Genomic DNA, 25,004 nt, shown 5'->3' on the forward strand with positions numbered 1-25,004 from the left:
GCCGCTCCCTGGGATTTAACAAATCCTCTGCTATTTTGGGGCCCGAGGGTGTTGGCAGTGCTCTTGATCCCTCCTGCCCCATTCTTCCTCTGATTGTTTACGCTTGGGTACGTTGGACTCTGCATCCTAAGCAATTTCTTGCAGTCCTGTCTTCTGGGACCCATGGGCAGATTTGCCCTACTGGTGTGTATATTCATGCCAGCCCCCTTACCTGACCCCAGTGAGTTTCAACGCCTTTTCTGCTCACCTTTAATCTGGAAGAGCCTCCCTGCTCTGGAGAAGGAGCAGGCTTTTATTCCGGCTTGTGCATCGTCATCGGATTTGTTAACTAAGCTTTATATGTAAAACCTTTAATAAATGCGGTGTCAGCGCTTTAGAGAACCTGCCTGACTTTCACATCCCACTGGCAGGGCCTGCAGTCAGAAATACTGTTCCTGCACTAGCAAATTTGATATAGGCGTATTTGATATGTGTAGCCTATATTAGTCACTTTGGAGAGCATACATATTATTTTAAAACCTTTTCTACCTTTCAGCCCTCATCTTGAGATCAGAAACACTGCAGTCCTTTACTTGATTAGGCAGCACTGAAAGTAAATAATTATAGTTGAAAAGCACTCTGAAAATATTAAATATTGCTTTAATAAGTGCTCTCCATCTACATTTGTGCCTTTTGTCAGATGTGCAACCCTCAATTAACATGTCAGCCTTTCTTTACCATTCATCTGTGAATGTTATCCCATTTATCGCCTGCATTTTTGCAGGACCTGTCACTGCCATGTCTGTGCAGCTCTTCCATATCTCATTTGCCAAACAGGTTGGGGCTGGCAATAACCAGAAAGGAGTGTAATGAGCCAGAGAGAGCCCAGCATGCCTGGTGTGTATATTCAACAGCATCCTAGGTGATAAATTCGCATTTGTACCTTTGTCGGTGCTCACACAGTAATGTCAGTTCAATAACATCCCTTCAGGACAGTAAGATGGATTCCACATTTATAATGAATGAGATAATTTGATTATTGTTGCTAGCAGCAAAGAGGTTTAGAGATAGTCCAGTTCTCAGTCCCATGAGAAGCAGAAATGATGAAAGAAACATTGCGGCATTCCTCAGCGCACATTTGATCCATCAATCACCCAGACAAAGTATGCACTCCTAAACCATTAAAGTGTGACATCTTCTCAGACTTTTGAGTTTACTGACTTTAAAGCAGCAAGTCAATTAGGAAGCCAAACCTAGGCTGGGAGGAGAAGAAAAAACACTATTAAAATACTAACTTGACATGCTTAGGTTTGTTTGATAGGCTAACAGACTGTTAATATTTAATTTAAAAAAACTGGATGCTGTCCAAAGCAAACTTATGAATAGCATAAGTCATATTAAAGCAAACTTTCATTAAGCAACAGCTTTGTCATAATTAGTTTCAGCAGAAGGATACGGTTTCAGAGAAACTATGGCATTTCTTTATTTTGGTAACGGAGCTTTCTGCTAAAGGTTATTTCCAGAGGGTTACTCATCGTGTGGTGTGATGAAATAAATGGGGGACTGGTAAATCTGGAAGCAAACCTAGACCAGGAGTCCAGCTCCTGTTCTCTTCCCAATAGTCCCTTGGACACGAACGTTGCAATAAAATTTAACCTCTATGTGCAGTCAGCAGGGGATACTTCAGAGGTGAAGCGTGTTGGTTGCAGTTCTCTGCTGGAAATGCCAGTGTTAGTTAGCTGCTGAATGACTGGGCAGGAAAAAAAAGTGCAAAGAAACACAGCGTAGAGTGGTTCTGAAATTAAATTGTCTGCTTAAATGACAGGCCAAGATAGTTGAATGGGTGTATTGGAAATAGCTGCTTAAAGATTTGACTGCCACGCAAGATGCTCACAGCCCTCGTGTGCTTGCGCCTCGTCCAGTTGTCGCAGTGGTGTGTGCTGTGGCCGGCAGCAGATTGTACGCGTCCATGGGGCCAGCTGCACTGAAAGTCACAAAGCTTTGTGATTGGAGATTTTGGCCTGGTGTAGTATTTATGCTTTTGCCTTTCCTTTCATAAACTGCATTAAGTTAACTGCTGATGAGGGGAGGAACATGCACAGAAATATCCAAAGGGAGTTAGGAGCTCAAATTCTCTTGCCCAAACTGTCCTCGATTCCTTAAATAGAAACACACACATCCAAAAATACAAAATCTATCCCAAAATAATTAGATAGACATGATGTTGTGTAATTAGTGACTTTTTTCTTATATTATTATTATTTTAAAGTTTGTGCGCTTTCTCAGTAGTTCCAGCATTTGACCTAGTAAGGTCTCTGCAATGATGAGAAGCAAGGGAGGTTTTATTACTCTTTGGTGTGTGTTTATTTTCTATGTCTGTGCCTTAGCAGCTGTAATATGCATGTGTGACAAGTGTTTGTATTTCCTGGGTGAGAGGAATGAGTTGTGGGAGATAAAGGGGTCAGTGGGTGGCGTCAGCAAGAAGTGTTGGAGGTGGTCCTCATCATGAGTCCTGCAGCTGCTCCTCACAAGCATGGGAGTTCATGTTCTTGACAGCTTCACCTCCAAGGTCTTCAGATTGGCTCTTAATTGGCAAGCTCATTAGCAGGCTTGCTAACAGGAGGGAGAGTGAGCCAAATTTGTATTCTGTCAGCACTTGCTGTGAGGAGTCAGTAATCAAATAGCTTTTTTACAGTGTCATCTTTGGTGTCTAATGCTGATGGCTCAGGTTTGTAGGCCTGCTATAAACCCCAATAAATATAACATCCATTAATAACTGATTGACCAAAGGGATTTATGTAATCACGGGATTACAGATGCTAATTCCTTTCTCCAGTCATGTTTCTGCATTTTATTGATCGGGGAACTGGCTGTAAAACTGATTTAAACTAATGGCATGACAATGCAGGGGTGGGTTTAATGCCACTTGGATGCCAAAAGACTGCTTGGATTGAGTGATGCTTGGGCTGGTTTCACAAACAGTTGAAAAGGGAGGTGGGAAATGGTTGTGTATCCTGAGGACAGGTTCTCCAGTAGCTGCAGCCAACTCACCTAGGAGTCACCAAAGAGGAGGCAGCCATACCACGCTGGAGTAAGTCTACCTCCTTGCAGTCTTTGCATCTATGAGAGATGTGCTCTGCTGTAGATACCTATTTTTCTTTGAATATTGACATCCAAGAGTCTGTTTTGTCTCGTAACGCAGTTAGGTTGTTTGGACTTGCTGGTTCCAAATGGGAATTAAAGGAGTTTTCAGCTGGGGTCAGGTCCAGCGAAAAGGAAGAAGTACTGCCCTTCTAGAAGGCAGATCGTGGCTGGGCCGGAGGGCTGGAGCTGCTCGGGGCTGTGATTGAAGGTCACAGAGGAGGACTGGGGCTGAGTGGTGGTGGGCCAAAATGGCTCCTGGGGTGAGTGTGGGTAGTGGTATACCCCCTCACAGCCTGCTTAAACCTTGGGCCTGGCTTGGCATGGGGGGTCTGTCACATATGGGGTTGTGAGTCCCCAGTTGCAGAAAAGGGGTCACCCAGTCATGACCGTCCCTGCTCCGAAGCTTCTCCCACAGCTATTGTGCATGTCTCCCCACTGCCTTTTACCAGCTGGAGTCACCCCATTAGGCTGGGTGTCTGTCCCCTTCCCCTGGTTGGTGTGGGGTGGTGGGGCCGAGTGACACCGGCTATTGGCTCTTCCACATACTTAAGACTCATGTTCAAGTCTGTTTGAGAAATTACTAAAGAGCGTTTCCTCTGAGGTGCTACCTGAGTATCTTTCCCAACTGTCTGGGTCTTTCACCTGAAATTGGACCTGAATTTTCACCTGGACACTGAATTTATTTTTCCAAGATGTTAGTGAAATGAATGCTAGTGGCAGGAAAGTTTGGTTTGCTGAGCATGGGATTAGTAAGGTGGAATTACTCTAGGTTGCAGAAGTGCTGTGAATAGCAATCCACGAGGCACTGTAAGGCAGTGCTTACTGGGCTGTCTCGTTGCTATCTGCTAAAGACCCACAACACAAGGTAAAGCAATGAGACTGGATGGGTGAAAATTTATGTTGGCTTATCAATGCTTTAAGCAGGCTGTGGGAAGTGCCTCTAATGAACCATCTTTTTTCCATCTTAAGGTAAACGAAATTAAGCTGAAAAAATGCTGAATAGAAAGCATCAGGCAGCAGTGGTTGACAGTCAGTGTTTGTAGTGTGAAATGTGCTCTCAATTCCCAAGGCAGAGGATACAGGTGGTGCCACGTGTGCGATGCCTTTGAACGCCGAATGCGTCAGCTACATGTGAGAGGTATCAAACCCGAAATCTGAGCAGTGGTGAGCGCCTATCAGCTCTGTCAGGCAAAATCCTCTGTGAAAAGTGGCTGCTGGTAGAAAAACAGACAATATGCAGAGATGAAATGCTTTTCATCTGTGTTTCTGAACTGGATGTTTTTCCCCAAGCTTAATTTTTTTTTTTTTTTTTTTCCCCAGAAAAGCAGCACTGACAGCCACATAGTTGCTGTGGATATGAAGAAAACACAAAAAGTAGAAGTGATCTTGCTGGGTTGATGCCCTTGCTCTCTTGGGTTGTGGTGCACAGAGCAGAGCTTTTTATAAAAAGCTGTGGATGCCATTTTCTGCTGTGCCCTTCCATCCAACAGTGGAAACAATTCTCAAGGGTAGCAGCAGTATTTGCCATCCAACTCTGGGAACAATAGCCCTGTTGTGCTATTTTGGTAGGCTTCAGAAGTTAGGCCTTCCTAGGAGCAAGGGTTTCTGGACAAGCTATTGTTATTTCTGCTCCCATCCTGTTCTGGCCATATCATGTCTTCTCTGCTGTGGCTTAGTGTACAGGTGGGCACAGCTGAGGGGGAGCTGCCCTTCCCCAAAGGGAATTTCACTTTGTTTCCTTAACAGCTCCATGTCTTATGGCCCTCTTGGGGCTTAGTTATAAAAAGTAATATCACAACTTTGTGTGTCTTTTGATTATCGTCTTCTTTTTTAAAATTACCAGCAGCTCAGATCTGAGTGTTACGACTTAAATGTTGTATCTGGGCTCTCTTTCAGGGGACAGCATGAATGAGCAGCAGACGCTGGATTAATGCCTTGTCCTAATCTCCTTTTATTTGCAAATATCCAGTTCCTTGCAGATGGCTCTGAACAACAAAAAGCATACGCGGCTTGCCTCTGGGGAAAATTAGGTTGTTTGTGGCCCCTGCTGTCTGCGTTATAATCCCCACTGGCAATTTCTTCTTTTGTCACCAAAGTGAGGGTTCAGTGGCACTTTGAAGACGCTGCTCGGCAAGGTATTGGAAGCAGCACTCCTTTGGGCTCTGAAGCAGGGCGGTGGAAAGAGAAAGAAGAGGACTTTTCTTTAGAGAGCAGGAGGTTGCTTTTTTCTTCTCATCCTTTCACCAGTGCCATGTCAAGGGAGTCAGGACAACCAGCTCATGTGAGCATCTCTCCTTGTAGCATGAGATGCCTTCCTGTGGCAATGGGCTGACTCTGACGCCAGTTTCAAGCCAGACTGTCAGTTCTCCATCTCGACTGCTGTCCCCAAGCTTAGCTGATGTGTGGCGAGGCAGTGCTCTTTTGTGACTTTATCCTCAACTTGTCAGAGCGCAATATGAGAAATTGAATTTGATGTGATGAATTAAGGGCAGGGCTGGGCAATAACTATTCTTGTGAAAGGTGGGGGAGGGGGAAAGCTGCTTATCAGGAGATAATTAATCATGAAAATCAAATGGTCAGATTAATCTTTGTGGCCTGGCTTTGTCTCAAAGACTGCCAACAGAAAAACACAAGAAGCTTCCAATAAAGAATAGGTGTTGCAGCAGGAGAAATGAGCCTGAGGTACTGCTTGCGAGCAGAGGTACTGGGTGGTATGGTTAAAATTTGTCACTGCTAGCTATGCAGCAAGAAGATCTTACTGTAGATGTCAATGTCACATTGTTAGCCCTAAGTGAAATGCTCTTTTGACTCACTATCTAAGAAGGCAGGAAATTGCAGAAGAATGTATCACTAGGGTACCCAAGCCAGCTTTCTGGATGCTGCCTCGGTAATCTAGGAGCCAGCCTGTTTTTTATCTTTCTTTTTTTATGTGTGGAGTTTCTGGGCTATAAAGGAGACCTCCTTTCTTCTTATCCCTTTGATGGCACTGTGGCCTGTGAGGCTGGGATGCCAGCTCTGCCTGCAAGCCAGTCCCAGGGGCACTGCAGCTGTCTGACCAGCACATGGAGGTGAGCCCTGAGCAGAAAACTGCAGTGGTTGTAGACAGTTCAGGAGATGATGTGATGTCTTTGCCTTTGGAATTAGCAAAGTCCCTCAGATCTTCAGTTTGTGGCTGCGTGCTTGTCAGGACTGGTAGCTCCACTAAAAATAATCAAAAGTTAGGCTTCTCCATTGCTTGAGCACCTTTAAAGGTGGAATTAGTTAGGAAAATTGTTACTGTAGCAGTTTAAATCATATTGAAAGTCTGTGAAGCACAAACATGCTAGTACTGTAAATTGTAATTGTAACTGCAGCATGAGACCTGCTTTTGATCAAGTCTATCATGGCAGCAATAGCAGTGAAGCTGTGGCAGGGCAAGGCTCCCTTGTCACTCTTTCTGGAACTTGAGTCAGGTTGATTAAACATACTGCAGGTATGTTGACATGTGTTAGTTGCACCTTTGACAGAAATAGGAATGTGCCTTGAGGCTCCTGTGTTTTTAGAAGTATGTGGTTTATCTTATTTAAAGCCTAGAAATTGAAACAAGTTGTGTGCATCTTTTTTCCCCCTTTACAAGCTGACAAAATCAGTCCAATATATGGATCCTATCCTAAATCTTCTGCCACCAGCGGATGCTCCACCAGGCACAGGCAGTGACGGGACAGAGCCTGACTCTGGAGAGGAAATGGCTGTCTTCTAAAGCAGTGCTTTCAATTTAGCCTTTGCTCCATTTTCCCCTTTTCTCCTTTGTTAGAAATTTTTGTTCTGTAATTGTATTGAAATTTGCAAATGCTTTTTTGGGTGCAATCTGTAGGAAAGAAGCTCAGCCAGGTGTGCTCTCATATGCTAGATGGTCTGAGTCATCCGAGTGCCTAGTGCATGTCTTTGTCTATGCTGCGCCCTCTGACTTTTAGGACAGGAAGGCTGTTTTGTTAAATAAAAAATTAAATTAAATTTGCTGTTTCCAGATGGCAATTAAGAGATGTCCAGGGTTTGTGCCATGACATTTTGTTCTTTTGTAACTGCTTCCTCATGCTGTTGCTTTCCGATCCTCTCATCTTTTCATGGCAGACTGCTGTGGGTGGCTCTGCCCAGGTGTAGCATGTCAGGCAGCTGACTTGAGGATCCTCTTGAATGAAATGCAGGTTTTGCAGTGTTGAACAGACTGTACTTATCTCAACTTCACTTAACCCACTTTTTAAAATACTGCGTTCCTGTCCCTTTCCTGACACGTCTCCAGCACTTACTCTGTGTCTCTGAATTCAGGTTATTAAAGGAGGCTTTACAGGTCAATGTCCTCCTTAGAAAGAGATATTTTTTGTTGTTGTTTGGTTATGGGGCATTTTGTAGATTTGTGCAGTGAAGATTGAATCCTCAGGAGAAAAAGAGATGCAGTATAGCTTGGAAGGGCATTAGTATTTTGTTACTAGCTCCTGCTGGTTTCAAGTGTTGAGACACATCCCTGGGTAGCAAGAATACCACAAACCATGTTGCGTGTTGTCTGAGCAGGGGGAAAAAATTGAGCTTTGGAAGACTGGACAAGCTCCTGCTGCAGAGTGGGGTCCAGTAACTTACTGAGGTCCAGCTGATGGTGTGTAAGTGGATTTCGGGTGGTTTGGGGAGCAGAGGCGGCCTCCTTCTCCCCAAGCCAGCTAGGGTGATGGCAAAATGGGGCTTGTCCCTAGACGAGCAGTTTGCTGCAGGGCCAGCTATGTGCTGCAGCCATGTGAGCATCGTTGCTTGAGCGGCCGTTGTGTTCATTGCTGTCTGTGGGAGAGTGTCTGGAAGGGATCGCTGCAGGCCAGCCTGTGCACTTTGGTGCAATCCCAGTTCTGCCTGTTCCAGGGCTTTTCTGGCATTACTACTGAGGGGTGCACACTCGTACTGACCAATGCTTAGGAAAAGTGCCTCGGCAGTGGGTTTTGGGGTTTGTTTTGTTTTGGGGTTTTTTTTTGGAGCAAACTGCCAGTGTCTAATAATACTAAGGCTGATAAACCTGTAGTTTGGTATAACAGATCAAGGCAGTGCTGCCTGCTCTAAGAATAATGCTGTCTCCAAAGCACATGGAGGAGGATTAAATGGTTTTCTAGCAACCTGCTGCCATCTGTGCAAACAGCTTCCTAAAATACACTGGTAAATGCCTGTGGGAAGAGCTGCAAGTCTGGTTGTGTTTGCAAACCAGTACGTTAGTCATCAGTCCTGTCTGCAAGGTTAGATATCAGCAACCTAGTGGAAAGACAGCGATAGGAGCAGGGCAGGTACAGAGTGGGTGCGTGGGGTAACGCTGACTCTTTGGAGGTGGTGGGGAAGGAGAGGTGGTGAGTGCCAGGGAATTGGGAGGTTTTGAATCCTTGCTCAGCAGAGATGCCTCCCAGAGCATCAGTGTTATTAAGCAGAGATTGGCCATCTTCAAGCAGTGCGGCGGCGGTGGTGTTATTATTAAATGATCTCTGGAGAGATGAGAGGCTGTTATTTCTACAAATTTACTTTGAGCCAGATCCTGCGGTCTCTGCTTGTATTCAGCAACTTGTTTTTCTGAATCCCATGGGTTTTGGTGAGAGCTATTGTGTGCTAAACCCTGCTCAGCTTGAATATTGGTGGAATGATCTGGTCTTATTACCCCAAGTGTTATATTAAAATTCTGTAATTAAAAGGGGGAGAGGGATCTTCAAAGCATTCTCCTTTTCATATTGCTGTCTCGCTCAAGAAATGTATCTTTTCAAGAGAAGCCTTCACACTGAAGTGTGCACATCTGCAGAAGGAAAAACAAATACTGACTCTGACATAAGCTCCATTCTTCCTTGAGGCCTGTGAGATAGCAGCATAAAATGTGACATTTAACATCAGCCTTTTCTAAAGGCGTCTGGATAATTGTGAAGCATCCCTTTGTTCAGACCAGTCACTTTTCACAGTTCTTCTGCAAAAACTCTGGAGGATAGGATCAAGAGCAATAAAACCTCCCCTCTGGTCTGGGAAACATTGCATTAAGAGGTCTGGTTTTAGCATTTGTCTTACCTCAAAATTGATAAGGTTTCAGCTATCTTGCTCGTTTTCTTTCCTTTTTGCTAGAAACTGGTGGGTTCATGACTATGAATTCAAAGCTGCTATACTGATGCTTGCCATACCTGAAATGAGTTGGGACTGTGAAGACCCCAGTCCTGCAATATGATCCATTATTCTGATGACCTCTCCTGAAGGCAGAATTAGTCACTATAGTTTATTTGGTGTCCTGCTGTCAGCTGTCTCTTGTTTTATATGGAAATTGTGAGCTCTTTGAGGTAGAAAGTGTCATTCTGGCTACTTAAAGTTATACCACCTAGGGCAGTGGGGCTCTGAGCCAGGACTGAAGTCTTCATTTGGCTGAAATTACTCTAGGGAAAGCATTTTGGTTTGCAACTGGAAGGCCTAAAAAATAATAATAATTAAAAAAATAATCTTTCAATCATGGTAAACCAGTTCTCTTTTGATGGTTCCAAGTCCTTTTCTGAAAGATCAAGGAGTCAGTTTGAGGCTCATAAATAAACTAGAATATGCTCTCTATTAGAAGAGTGACCTTAAACCAAACATACAAGTTTTAGCCATGTAAGTCATGAGAAACATGAGTATGTCAGGGCAGCTGGACAAGGCCATATCACGGATGAGTTGCAGAGGCATAAGCAGAACACAAGTTCCCAAATCCCAGCTCTTTGCCTTGCCCCATGGTCCATGCAACTTCTCATCACCAAGTAGGGTAAAAAGAAAGCTTTACTTCCATCAGGATATGACAAGCAGCTCAATTTGGCATGAAGTTTAACTTGGAGAAAGAGAGTTTGAAGCTTGCATGTGCTTACTGGTTTCAGATTGTGTGCCCTCTCTCTTCCCTCAGAGAACGCTGATTTGCTGCTCTGAGTGCTTTGCATGAACATCATGTCTTGAGTTAAGACTGTACAAAATAATCCATTTACATCTGGCTTCAAGTCGAAGTCGTAAATACTTCTCTGGCACCGTGAGAGAAAGGCAAGGGGTTTATCCCAAGTCACAGCCCTTGTTGGGGTGGTGCTGACACTTCCCTGAACTTTTCTTGGGACTTGAGCTGAATTTCAGATTCGTGGTGAAACCTGAATGCAGGTCAGCACACTGCTGCCTCAGAGACAGTAACAAAAACCCTTGCTTGGTGCTATTTATAATCTTTTAATTTGTATTCTGGCCTGCTGAGCTCTCCGGGGGGCTGAAATAATGGTGACCGTAACTCAGCCCCCAAGAATGAACCAGTTCCAGCAGGGTTGCTCTCTTCTGTAGCTGTTGAGTCCAAATTAAACAACCCCATTGACCTGTCTTTCCGCCTCTCAGAGGGGCCTTATAACATGGCACAAACACAGGCAGTGCTTTTAACAACCCGACCGGCACACGTAGGAAGAAATTTGGTGTAGTTGTGCTTCCCCCTGGAAGGTTCCCAAAGCCAGGGGTCTGGCAGGACCGACCTCCCCCTCTTGCTCCACAGACCATTTTGCTGAAATAGATAGGATCTTGGCAGCATGTGTGTTGAGGGGCTTAAAAATGGAGCAGTAATACTGGAAGGTAATCTGAATGAGGAATAAACTCAAAGCAAGGTGCTTGTGGAGTAAGGGGAGCTGTAATCTAGTGGGTTGCTTGAGGGCTGGTGATTTCCTCTGTTACCAGCCACAAGTCCCTTAACCTTTCCTGTGTTTCCATCTTCAAAACCATTGTGTGCCTTGCTGGCTTGTTTTATAATATGTAATTGATGGAGAATTATTTGCCTGGCATTTTGGATTTGGCTATTACAGGTTTTTACAGCTAGGAGAGACTGTTAGCTCATCCATTTTAACTTCCAGCATGTCACAATTTTTTTATTTTCCAAGATGAGCTTCTCTGGATCCCTGTAGCCTGAGTCTTGGGTAGTTGTAAGTACGCTGTTATCCCTACCCTTTCTTGTACTCAAAAATGTGTTGTTATAACTCTTGGATATCTCTGAACAAAGCCATGTCAAGACGCCCTTTCGCTCTTCTCCCCTTAGCACAGCCTCCAACATTCCCTGTGCAAGCAGCTTGACTGAAGGTGGGCAGTGCTGGGGTCTTGCTTCTCTGGCCATCATGCCTCTACTTCTTGCAAGTAAACTTAATGTGTATGGTTTTTGTTTTCTTTTCCCCTCATCTTTGGTGTTGAAACATCAGTGCTTTAATTGAGGTGCTTTGTCCCCTAATTGCTCACAGCTGCTTTTGGTCCTATAGTTACTTGCAGCAAAATGCAAACGTTTTGGATGCACGTGACATAGGGCAGCAGTGTGTGCCTGCTCTGAGTACTCATCTTCTCTCCAAAGTGACTTTCAAATGTGATGTTATACTGTTTGTTTTCTTTTTAATAAAGAATAAAGTGCATGGCTGTTATTTAGAACTGGTTTTTATATATTGTGAATCTATATTATTTTTATAAAGCACTTTTATTAGTACTAATATACACAGGCTGTAGCTGACTGATGACTGGATATGTAAGAGCTGTCATCTTCTCATCCAAGTAACCAAAATAAGCTGGGGGAGAAAACGGAGTTGCAGAGCAGGGAAGGGCACTGATTTAGGATTTTGCACCACTCTTGCTGAGTGCAGTTCTTGATTCAGAATTTTAAGGTGTGCTTTCTCATGGAGGCTGTACCTGCAGCTAGATACCTGATTCATGGGCAAATTACTGTGAGATACCCTGCGCTGGTACATCATGGTCTACAGGCACACAGTTGGTGTTGTCCTGCAGGGAATATGAAATAGTTTGAGATAGCTTGTTCTCCTGTGAGAACTATGTCCTGCTTACCATGGAATTAAGTGTGTGCATAGATTTACTAGGGAACGTGATACAAGATAACTTGTTTCAGAATACAGTATTTAGTACAGTGCAGTGCTAATGCTGGATTTATAGGCATGTTGCTGTCATGGGCAGAGCTGTCCTTCTGCTTGCAGGCCATTTCTAGTGTTATTTTGGCCTTATTCCCACAGTCTTCCTTTAATTATAGTAAAAGCAGTTGGGTCTCAGGAAATAGGGCTTTTTATTGTTAAAATTTATTATTCTAATTAAAAAAACTGTGATGGCCAAGATGAAGTTAATGTTTTGTGTTTGCAGCTAGGCATCAGTTCCCCATGTATTGATATCCATCAGTGCTTCTCTATTGTGGCAGAGTGCAGTTTGGATGAGGCCATAACACTGCACTTGAAAATGATGAAAGAATGTCTACTGAGGCTAAATCCTTGCCTAAGACAGTTTTGTGGTACTTAGGTCTACTGGCTGTTTTGGCCTTGAGTGCAGTTTAATGAGATGTTTCTTAAGAGAGCAGAGGGTTCTTCCAGCTTTGTTGCGGAAGCTCAGAGTCTCCCTTTGTTGTACACTTGCAAGAGAGGACGGCTGCTGGGGAAAAGGTGTTGTGCCTTTACACGCAGAAGTGCCGTCTGCTGATGGCACGAGCTACTGAAAATGACTGTTCAGAATTGCCTCTTCCACCAGTTTCATTGTGAAACTCTCTGTATTTGGTATCTTTCTTGAAATCTCAACTCCTTCAGTCCCGTTGTTACTGCATGAGAATCGCAGCTTCAGATTAGGTCTGTGAGTTGTGGAGTGAACCAAAAAAAAGGTCAGACATCTCCCCTTCTCCTCCATGCCTGAAAAACCTAAAAGATAAAGAACAGTCCAGTTAGTCCGTAAGGTGTGTGTATGTATATTTTTTCTCCTTTAAAAAAAAAATCCCAATTTTTGAGGCAATGAACAATAATATTAGAGAACAATGGTCTGAAAAACAGAAGCAAATTGGGTGCCTTAGGGAATAGTACTGTGGAGAAAGAACAGAGAGTGAAGGTAACATAGGCTGCATTTGCCCCACCTTTTTATTTGTGTGTGTTTTGTTTGTTTGTTTATGTTTGTTTTGTTCTTTTTTTTTTTATTTTTTATTTTGGCCCAGCATCAGGCATGGAATTGTCAGCTTCTGGAACCTGGCCCTTTGATACTGCGAATTCTTTTTGTTCCTGTCCTGTGTTCATGCTTCTCTGTGCTGGTATATGTTATAAGCAGGTGAATGGAGGCATTGCAGCAGGTAGAAAAAGATAAGTCATGAAATTTGGTCTTGCATTTGTTATTCAGTTGTTCCTGCATTAGATGCACTATATGTTGGGTTCCTTTAAACCTGTGTTAAAGTAATAAGCTTAAAAAAAATAGAAATCATTTGTGCATACATGCACACTGTTTATTGTTGGTCAGTAAACCCTGGGGAGAGGTGTTTCATCATCTGCTGGCTGAGAGTTTAAAACCCAACAAATCCCTCCCCTGCAGAGATAAAGCCCTTGTGAACTGTTCATTATCATAGTCTCTGTTTTGCTCTTAAATTCTTCTTTCCTTCAGAGAAGCACCCATTTAACAACCCTCTTGTGTCAAGGGCCTTGGGAAGATCACTGCATGTTTACGGGCTGTGTGGGCTGGCAGTCAAGAGGAGAGAGAAGGGTCTGTATGTGAGTGCTGTCGCTCAGTGTGTTGCTGACCATCCGCTCCGCCTGTTGAAGTGAGCTGCTATGGGAGGTGACATGTTATTTCCCATCTCCATGCTAACCCAGAGCATCACCATGTGGGGCAGTGGGATAGCAGCTTTTGCTTGCCTGCTGTATCTGCCTCCTCACAGGTGGCTGGGATTTGCTTTCTGGGGGCAATAAGCATGGCCTTTTGCACAGGCAAAAAAGAAGAATTTGTGTGTTTGACCTGCATTGCAGTGGTGCCTGGCAGTTCACTTTTTCAGCTAATGCTTTCATGTGTATTTTCAGAGTGGCTGTGACACTCTGAATGAGGGACAGTGACTGACCTGAATTTTGGTGGAAAAAACAGGCAGGCAGTTTCATCAAGTGCCAGAAGAAATAGATGATAGACTGGCAAATGATGTTTTATCTTGAGAACCTCACAGCTCTTCTTTCCCTGAACTGCTAGTGTGGTTTCCGGATGTTTTCCCCCTCCACTGTAAATGATAAACTCTTCCAAGGAGGCTGGCAATCATTTCTACATTGTAGAAAGCACCAGTATATATTGGTATTTATATAAAGAATGGATGCTTCACTTTTTTTTTTGTTTGTTTTGTTTTGTTTTGTCTTCCTACCCCTCTGACTTAGTGAAGGCTGTTTCTACAGAGGCAGCCTTTTTATTGCACTGTCTTCTGCAGCCATGCTTGGACTGGGTAAAAGTTTATAACCCTTGAACAGCAGTTGGGTGAAGATACTGGATAGGTGTGCTATGCTGAAGAGCAGCCTCTTTGCATAAAATTATAGAATCATTTAGGTTGGAAAAGACCTTCAAGATCATTGAGTCCAACTGTAAACCTAACACTGCCAAGTCCACCACTAAACCATGGCCCTAAACATCACATCTACATGTCTTTTAAACACCTCTGGGGTGGTGACTTAACCACTTCCCTGGGCAGCCTGTTCCAATGCCTGACAACCCTTTCAGTGAAGAGATTTTTCTTAATATCCAACCTAAACCTCCCCTGGCACAACTTGAGGCCATTTCCTCTTGTCCTATCACTTGTTACTTGGGAGAAGAGACAGACACCCACCTCCCTACAACCTCCTTTCAGGTAGCTGTAGAGAGCGATAAGGTCTCCCCTCAGCCTCCTTTTCTCCAGGCTAAACCACCCCAGTTCCCTCAGCCGCTTCTCATAAGACTTGTGCTCCAGGTCCTTCACCAGTTTCGTTGCCCTTCTCTGGACATGATCCAGCACCTCAATGTCTTTCCTGTAGTGAGGGGCCCAAAACTGAACACAGTACTCGAGGTGCAGCCTCACCAGTGCCGAGTACAGGGGGACAATCACTTCCCTGCTCCTGCTGGCCACACTATTTCTGATACAGGCCAGGATGCCGTTGGCCTTCTTGGCCACCTGGGCACACTGCTGGCTCATATTCAGCCGGCTGTTGACCAAAACCCCCAGGTCCTTTTCTGCCAGGCAGCTTTCCAGCCACTCTTCCCCAAGCCTGTAGCGCTGCATGGGGTTGTTGTGACCCAAGTGCAGGACCTGGCACTTTGCTTTGTTGAATCTCATACAATTGGCCTTGGCCTATCTATCTAGCCTGTCCAGATTGTAGGTATGTTGGTAGCAAACCTGAGGAAAATGCTACCAGCTCCCTCCCCTTTTGCCAACTTACTCCATCACCTGTTTCCTGAGATTTCTCTGTTGTGAGTAGTGTTGCAAGGTTCCCTCTAGAACATGCCTTCCCAGGGAAAAGGGATAGTTAACTTCTCACTTCTCCCTTGTCTCTGACCGAATGTCTGTGATTTCACTATTGCAATACATCCAATGCTCAGGTGAAGGTGATGCCGGGGTAGCTTCCCCTCATCTGTTGGAGTTGGATGAAACTGACTTTATTCTATATCTCTGATGCTCCTCTAAACCATGTAACAAGTTTTGGGCTTTGTGCCCATCTGTGAGCTGAATTCTCACTTGAACTTCCATCTTCAGCTTGTGAGACTGCAGATTCATACGTCCGACGGCTATTCTTCCACAGGAAGCGTTGCTTACAGGATGCGAACTCGAAAAGCAGATTTACCGTTGAAAGACATTTTCTAAATGATTGAGTCTTCCAATTTTGTTTTCTTATTTCCAAGAACCACATGGGCATTTAATGCTCTCCCTAGGCCACAGGAAATGAACTCCAGGTTGAATCAAAGGACATCTCATGGAAGCTCTGTCTCTGTGAAACACTGCTGGAAAGTGAATAGCTTCTGCAGTGGGTTTTGTTTTCTTATTATGGCATGCACATCCAAGTCCCTTTTTTAAAAAGAGGGAGTGTTTTTGTCATGCTTGTTCAAGCGCTCCAAACTCCCCCTTTCTCTGAATGCAGAGAAAGAAACTTCTCTTTGGTGTAGCAGCACTTTTTTGCTTGTATAGCTGTGCATCCCTGTGACATCCAGCTTGGTCCAGTGTTATACATGGGTGTGCACACCTGTACAGAGCCTGGCTATAGAGAGAGCTTCCAGTCATCTTTTCCGCTGCTGTCACCTTTTATTTGTGTTCTGCCTTTGTAGGTTTTGTTTAATGTTTGGTATTTCAAGCCAAGAACGATGCCTTTTAATCAGGCTGCAAATCACTTAGTACTTTTTGAGAACTGTGTAATAATGATTTGCTGTCAACCTCTCAAAGCTGCAAAGAAAGTTAAAATAAATTCTTACCAGAACAAAGGGTGATCACCTTTTGATGAATAAACTTGCAGGCAGTTAACATAGTAACTATAATGTCTCCAGACATCTGTCCTCTCCCTTTTGCCAGCTCTCCATATGGCACAGAGTTTGTAGACAGAGAGTAAAAAGGAAATCCCCCATCAAATGTGTTGCTGTGTTTCACAGGACCATTCCCTACCCAGCCGCTGCCGTGATCCAACCCTAAATTTGGCCCCCATACATGCAGAATAAGGTGGTGTTTCTTCATAACCAAAGCCCTGCAGGGCTTCAGAGCCCAGAAGGTACCTGCTGTCACAGCAGCATCCAGTGATCTGCAAAAGATAAAACTGCTCATGAGCACAACTTTGTCATAAGGAAGATTTTGCTGCTCAGGGAGGGAGGGTGCATTGTGGAGGACAGTTAGGATCTTCTGGGTACGAAGACAGCTGATGTCATACAGAGAGGGCACATTCTATCAATGAATTTTCCTTGTAGTTTTGGAGCTTAGACAGCCAGATAGTCCGAAGACTGATAAGGGATACACTGTGCCTCAAACCCACTGCATCTTCCGGAAGAAAAACAGTTTTGAAAGTGCCTTTTGCTTTAAATTCCCATATTCTTGGTACACAGCAGGAAGGAAGTTTAAAAAAAATCTAGAACTAGCCACGAAAGAATATAGGTAGTTGATAGGATGGAGAGGGAGGGAGAAGAGAATAATAAATAAATAAATAAAAGCTTGCTTATTTGTTTATTTTTAGTCATTAACATAGAAGAGAAGTTGTCTCTGACGTGCGTTTGCTTGGATAACTTTAGTCATAAGTTTCTCAGGGGATCATGGAAAAAAACAGTGAGAATACGTTTGCATCCATGTTACCCACTTGCTGTTGCAACAAATGTGAGAGGAGTTCTGTATGTGACTTTCCTGTCTCATTTCCTTAGGTCCTGAGCAGCAAAGAGACTGCCAGATTGTCTGATAAATGGTTCCAGGATAACCTGGTCACAAGGATTTTGTGAGCTCTTGAGGATTAGGGGCTGGGATATAAACTTCTGCTGCTTTTGTGAGTTGGCTTCATCACCCTCTTGTGGCAGAGTTCTCTGACTTAGGTGGGAGAGGGGGAATTTCTTCAAGATGTTTTGATTTACTGCTTTTTAACACTGCTGCATGACCCTTGATCTCGTCTGGGAGAACATCAGTGCCCAGGATACCTGAATCTCTTCGCTCATTGTGACTGAGCCCCTTCACTGTTGCTTTGGAAGCGGTGTCTCTTCTAAGTGATGTGCTTCCATCGTACGCAGGATGTACGGATGTGGAGTATCTCTAGTTGGTCCTGCTTTGGCAAGCCTGAATCATTGGTTTCCTTTGCACTACTGGGATAAGGAGACTGGATTTGTGCCAAGTTTTGTAGAAGCTAGGAGGCTTCTTGCTAGCATGCAATGTGTTCCCCCTTTTGAGATTGTAAAACTGCTTGTTAAATTAGTGCCAACTAGTAACTAAAGGGGTGGTGGAGATTTAGTAGGCAACTCTGCGTTTGTGGCCCTAAACAATGTGTTGGTTTTACACTGACTTTTACAATATGAAAAGAAAGTATTTGCCTGCTGATAAGGAAATTAAAGCACTGTGGGGTGGGGTGGGGGAGAAGCAAAGGAGCACTGGAGTAGAAATAGGGGCAAGAAAAGGGAAACAAAAGACTGTTGGCTGTGTTGTAACTGTACTTTCTGACCCAAACTTTCTGTATGTCCAAATGTCTGGAGTCCTTTTGTATGTTTTTGCATAGGTCAGCAGTATTATACATCGAAATCTAAAAAGATTGCTTTATTCAGCTGGGAGGGGGAAGTATTTGAATCGTAAGACTTGGAGCACAGCTCATTAGTGCAGAGAGGGGATAAAATAAATTGGGGGAGCCATTAACAACAATGATTAAAATTTATCATAGTGGTACCATAATTGGTACCTCAGCTGAGCGAGAAGTGAAGTACTCCAAGCCAGTTGTATTAAGTGCTCATTTCTGAGAGGCTGACAAAGATTTATGGCTTCTTTTCTGTAAGTCCCATTTAGTCTCTGTAGTGCTACATCTTTTACTGATGCACATAAGAAACAGTTACTGTTAATGGCTGGACCATTTCTCTGAAGGGTATGTTTAAAATCGGATTATTTTGGAGGAGAGGGGGTAGTGTTGTAGACCTTGGGCTACCTTTTGCGAAGTCTGTGTTGTTTTTAGAGTACTTGTGTAGGTGTTGGTGGACTCCTTAAATGCAGCCTGACCTCTTCACCTGGTGAAGGATGGCAGCCATGTTCTCACCACATTTTTTGGCCTGCTGGGGCACTTCAGAGCTCCCTGATGGCTTCGAGGCACTCGACCTCAGATAACAAGTCTTCTGCAAACCATTATTCTTGCCTGCCTGGCCTAAAAGCTGTGTTAGCAATTTAGTGGCCTCTTGGTATGCCTACTATGTCCTGGATTGGGGTCTGAAAGCAGCATCAGGGACCCATGTCTCCTTTCGCAGGTGGCTGGGAGCCTTGGCACTGGTTTCCACAGAGGGGCACCAGTGAGGGACGACTGTTTTGTGCTGTGGGCGTGGGATGGGGCTGCTGGAGAAATCGTGCCTGGGTGCTGTGGGGCCGCTGGGCCCTGCCAGCAGGTAACTGTGGGGCCTGAGCTTGGGGGGGCGAGGGGGAGGAAAATTTCTGCTTGGGGGCCATCAGAGTGAGGCCTTGGGGTCAGGGGTTGCCACGGGGCCCAGGGACCCTGGTGGTGGGTCCTGGAGAGGAGGCTGTGGGGCAGGCCCCACACCACTTCGGGGTGGTGAGCCCCAAGGAGTGGCTCCAAGTGACCTGAGGTGGTGCTGCACCCACCAGGGCCTCTATCCTGTCCCCCATGAGGGGAGGCAGCAGGGCCGGAGGTGGTGGCTGCAGTGACCAGGCAGGTCAAGATGCCGTTCGGGAGGTGTGTTGGACCAGTGTAGCCCCTTCCTACCCCTGCTGCTTCTGCTAAAACGCCCAAATCTCCAACTTGTTAAAGAAATCCCTTTGGAGGCCTCTAACACAACGTTGAAGGAGTCCTCTCCACCACTCTATGAGGATGCGCTTTGTGGTAGGAAAGCACTAGTAAGTAACGCAGCCCTTCATGTTCCAGGCCTTTTTTAAAAAAATAATTTAAAACAAGAGTAAAAATGATTAAAATTTTGTATAAAAATTGTATATATGTACTATATATATGTGTGTGTAACTTCCATGTATTTTTCAGAAGGAGAAGTATACTTTATCTGTCAGTACTTGCTGCTGCTGTGGTCTTTGAACTTGTAATCTTCCTAAACATCTGCTGACCCTTGTAGCTGTCTAGCTGGTATTTATTGTTTTACTGATGTGTTTATCCCACAGTTCTTTTCTAATCCTGCCCCGGTTTTCACCCTGAGACCAGGGGAGCAGCAGGGAGGGAGGGGAATGTAAGTGTGTCCCCAGAAGCCTTTCACCTGGTTGGGAAGCAAGATGGAGGGGGACATGCGAGTCTCCAGTGGTTGACAGGCTTTTCTATCTCTGGATGCACGTTAGAATAAACCCATGCATTAATTTTTACCTGTTTTTCTCCCCACATAGTGATATGCTTTGTCTGCACTCCTGTGTGCTCAGCAGGAGCAGTTTTCAGTCAGGCAGAGCGTGTCACAAACTCATTCAGGTAGCCTCACTGAGTTGCCTGAGGTTGTCATAACTAAGTGTTAAGCCTGATAAATCTGAAGCAGAATCTTTAAAAAATAATTTTTGTTCTTAACATATTTTGACAAATGTATAATACAGAACATGCTACTAAGGTTTTTTCTAACTATCTAATTGTGACTTAAGGTTTTTAGGAAGTATTAATTAGGAGTTTTGGTCTCCAGTTTTCCATTTTGCAAGGTGATAAAAATGTTTCAGAAGGTGAAGAAAACAGCATGGAAGTATAGCTCTACAGAATCAATAGGTTCACATTGCTGTTCGTTTCATTAGTGACTTACCAATATTGGCCCTGAACAGTATTGATTTAGTTTTCTTACTGTTGCTACAGCATAGCTTTGTTTTACACCACAGAGATACAAGTTGCATTTTTTCAGTTCGCAGTGATTTTCATGCAGGCTGCTTTTGGAATTGCTAGCCTCACGGACACAATTACTGGCTTTGTGAAGATGAGCTCTCACTTTGCTGGTTATCCCTGCAATTGTTTCTGTCCTGCCTCCAATAACCATGCTGTGGTGTTCCTGGGTATTCCTCTTTGTCCTTTTGCTTACCATGGGAAAACCTTTCCAGATGCTGTTTGGTTAAGAAGACAGAAGAACATGTTTTAAGGACTGGGGCTTGCTGCACTTCACAGGAACTTCACTTACTTAAATTCTGGTGATGAGATGTAGAGACGCTGAAGGGCTATGAGGAAGGCTTAGTCCTGGCACAGTCTTGAAGTGTGGACTGCAGGTATTCCCTGAAACTACGTGCGTGACAATGGCTTCATTAGATAGGGTGAACCGGTGTGACTGACACTTTCACTTAAACTGGATAAAATCCTGCTGCTGATGGAAGATTAGTATTCAAAAATGAATCAAAAGTGCTGACTGTTTTTGCAAGGAAAGGTAGTGTAATACTGCAGAGAGGAAGGCACAAGGAAGTCCTGTGGATCAAAAGTACTATGCCAGTGAATTCAGGATTCACTCTCTCCTCTCCCTCTCCTCTCCTCCTTCTTTCCCCTTTCCTTTCCTTTTTTAACAGCCATGCCTGAGCTTTAATTACAATTATTCCTGACATGAGCTTTTTAGGTCTATAATGTTCGCTTGGACAATGCTGCCATGCATGGTAGGGAAGACTGACACTGCCTCTCCAGCACCAGTCATTTGTAGATGAGAATAGCAAGACCCAGATGAGGTCAGAGAAAGATCAGTGAAAGAAGACTTCAGTCTTGCACCTCGCTTCTTTGAAAGCTAAACATTAGTGAATGTGTTTCAAGGCAGGTAGGAAACTAAAGTATGTAGAGAGAGCTGAAACTCAAGAGTCTTGCAGAGGAAAGTGCTTGAACTGATTGTGTGGCACTTGAGGATGGTGATGCTGGAACATGCTTTGCTCTCTTGCTTCTCTTCCCTGCTCCCTGCCTTTTTGCCTAAGTAGTGCTGAAGCTGGGTAGGGGTGGACAAAAGAGCATGTTGTATTCATCCCTACTGCTGGGACCAGTGAGTTTGCCACCAGGGAGCAGACCCACTGTTTGACTAGCTGTTCTGGTTTAATTGTGGCTAACTTGTAATTACTCAATAAGGAGAATATAATTCAAGGGAGATCTGTGTTCTCAACTACTCTGTACCCATTAACTTTAAGTGATGTGCTGGTCTGTACTTCTCCCCTCAGTCTTGTTCTTCCGTACAGTAATGAAAGGCTTGGACTTGTTATAGCGTTTCTGGGGAAAAAGGCAGTGGATTTGGGGCTGAGCTTAGTGGGGTGGAGGTTCTGGGTATTTATGAGGTGATATATACAAGCTGAAGTATATTTGGTAGCAGGAAAAAGTGCACATGAAAATGTATGTGGATTTTGCATTGGAGGAGGATGGGGGAGAATCGACTTGCCCTTTTGCTGAGGGAAGCATAACAGAAATATGGTGGGGAATCAGGGTCATGGAGGGCCTTCCCACAGCAGCCTGCATTTGAGGAAGAATGGTGATTCCTCCTGGTTCTCCTCTCAGCAGATAGTAGGCTGCCCAGTGGTCTGACCATTTTATGCAACAGTGATGCTAGTTCATTACATTGCACACATCTCCATTGAGTAGAGTGAAAATTACTTTAAGTTATTGGCAATTTTGAGGAGGAAAAAAAATCCAGGGAGTATTATTTTCTCCAGTAGACTGACTTTTTTTTTAACCAAAATCATGTATCAGCCAGAATGTTTCAACGGAACTGAAATCTTTTTTGTTAAGAGCACCTTAGTTTCTTAAAATGAAATGCTGTGAAGTGAAACATTATCAGAAAAAGTAATTTCTAACTGGGTAATAGGAAAAACTCCTTTCAAAAATATTAAAATTGATAATTTGATTATTTTCAGGAAAACATAAAATTCAGAAAAAATCAGGAAAATGTCATTTGGATCAGCAATGCTGGTGTAACAGCAAATCTGTATCTTCTGTTGTTCTGAAGGAGAGTTTATGTAATTCTAATTCTCAAGGAAGAAATGAAGGTAACTTTTCCAGGATATCCCTGATACATGCAGGTTGGTTGAGAAGTTCCTGATGTACCCCAATCATGTGAGCCAAAGGCCTCCCATGCCTCAGTGAAATTCAGCTCTGCCGCTGGGTACCCAGGATGATTTCCTTTCCTCTGAGATGATTAACTCCTTCCTCTTCAGGTGATATGGCTTGTAAAGACTTCAGGCTTGTAAAAGCACCTAATTTACTTATGTTTGGAGTGGACTATGTTTGTCTCAAAATGGGAAGGTTTTTAAAAAGAAACGCATTTGTAAAAGGGAGGAAAATTCCTATATGTTTCCCAACCTGATTGCCATGAAAAGGCATTTGTTGCCTGTTGTCAATATGTGACTGTGGCACTCAACAAGACTCCTCATGGGTGAAGACTCAGCCTCTGACGTTAGTGGACTTCTCTTTGCCAAGCATTGCTGTCTCCCTCTAGCTGTGACTGAATCTGTGAGAAGGTGCTTGTTTGGGTCGCTCCCCCCCCCCCATCCTTCACTCTGCCTATCTGAGGCCCCACATCAGCGGTTCTAATTCCTAATGTAGGAGGAAGAAATCATGCATAAACTCCTTGATAAATTTCTGATAGCAAACTATGTCCCACTTGGGCTCTCCCTACTCTCTCACCCTAAAGCTATCTACAGCCTGAAATGTGCTGGCAAGTAATGCTTTGGCTTTATACGCATAGCTTTCTGAAGCGTTTGATGCTACACTGTTCCTGGTGATCACACCCAATTTATGAATGCTATTTCTGGGTTTTTTTTTCCATAATGAGACGGCCCTGGCTGGGACCTTGCTCTACGGGCTTGTGTATGATACATTGCTGAATTATACTGGCTGCATTTGCACTGAACGTATGCTTTGGGTAACGGCAGTGATAAACTGTGAGTTTGGAAGGGACACCAATGCCTGGAAGCAGCCTACCCCTTCTTGCCCTCAGAAGACACGCTCAAGTCTTCCCTCCCTATTTCTATTACAGTCCGGGCAAAGCCTGAATGCAAAAATGTTACTTCAGGGAAAATAAATTTTAGGTATTGCTCTTTTTGTTGATGGTCATTTTGGATCAACAGAAGGTCTTGACCTTCCTCTTAGCTGAAATAGAGTTTTCTTTCAACTCAGACATTGCCTCTTTGGGGTCTCTTTGCTTTGAATAATGTAAACTGCCATTTGCATAAATGTAAGGTAAGCAGTGGATGAAAGGATCTTAATGCTAGGTTTTTAGCCATCAGTTGGCTCTGTTACATCTGATGGATTTCCCATCACAGGCAATCTGTGTTCTTGCTTACTCAGATCCACACTGGTGCCAAGTGCTAAACAATGACACTATCTATCTTTCTGCACAATTTGCCAATTTTGGTTACTTTTGAAGCCCAGTGTTCCTGCTTCACCCTTGTGAAGCTCCCTTATAGGGAGAACAAAATGAACAAAGGAGTGATTGCTTTAGCAAAACGTTTAGGGCTGATTTCTCTTTGTCATTTATCCCCTTGTTTTATAAACTAGAGTGCTTATTTCTCTTACAGTAAAATAAGTCAAAGTAAAGATGTAGTAAAAAGTCGTTGTTTGTTGCTTACCATGAATGGCTTTTCAGATAATTGAATGAAATACTTTACTGCAGTTCTACTTCCAGCTATGACCTTAAATAACAAAGGTTTTACTTGCTGCTTCCTAGGCTTAGAGTAATGTTTTCAAAGGCCCTCTCTCGGTTGTGCTTCTTCCTACAGAAATCAGTGGGATTTTGCCAGTGACTTCAAATGAGCTAGCATTGTAACAGTGCTTATGAAACCCTCTCCTGCAAAGGATGAGAAATGCGGTTTTCCTTTCACACACAATGTTTCAGGAGGTGCCAAAATTCTCCTCCTTCCTCCCCCCAAATTCATTTTGCATATCAAACATAGCTACATCTTGGTATTTATAGAGTCCCTTGCAAAATATCACAAGAGACAGGCCCATATATCAGATTAATTATTTTGCGTTATAGTTGCCAGAGGTGCTTAATTTCTTCTTTGGAATTGAATGTGATTTTTACAAATAAATGTTACTCCTCGACTATTGAGACATCTTGCTTTTTCTAGGTGGGAGCACTCATTAAGAGTAAAATCAGAAGCGGACTTGCATACTTTATAGTACAACCACAAATAAAGGTGTTACTGCAAATTTTACAACTATTTACTTAGGGTATACAGAAATGAGACTGTTTACTGATTCCTTAGAAATAATGGAAACTGAGTAATTCAGTTCATTGCAGAGTCTCAGTGGTACAGCCATCCCATTTAGGTCTGATTGTATTTGATGGTATTTGATTTTGCCAGATGCCTGCGAGTTTACATGTTTACATTGTTTTCTTGATTATTTTAAGTTCAAAGTGTACTTAAAAATGTAAAATGTCATAGAAGTTAATTGCTTCAGTTTGGCAAAGTACAAATGAGAGCATTGCTGTTGAATACAGTCGCTCCAGTTCTGCAATAATTTATCTAAAAGATTAATTTCAAT

General features: G+C 43.7%; 1 protein-coding gene across 17 annotated transcripts in view; it reads left to right on the forward strand.

The window, feature by feature from the left end:
• Positions 1–25,004, forward strand: part of ADGRL3 (adhesion G protein-coupled receptor L3) — a 523,370-nt gene that overhangs the window by 146,424 nt on the left and 351,942 nt on the right. The window contains exon 3 of one of the 17 annotated variants that reach the window (XM_069781902.1): positions 13,097–13,228. The exons of the other annotated variants lie outside the window; for them this stretch is intronic. The gene's annotated coding sequence lies outside the window, so the exon portion shown is untranslated. The remainder of the gene's footprint in view (positions 1–13,096; positions 13,229–25,004) is intronic. 17 annotated transcript variants of the gene reach the window in all.

Source organism: Haliaeetus albicilla, chromosome 1 (genome assembly GCF_947461875.1).
Source record: "Haliaeetus albicilla chromosome 1, bHalAlb1.1, whole genome shotgun sequence".
Taxonomy (NCBI): domain Eukaryota; kingdom Metazoa; phylum Chordata; class Aves; order Accipitriformes; family Accipitridae; genus Haliaeetus; species Haliaeetus albicilla.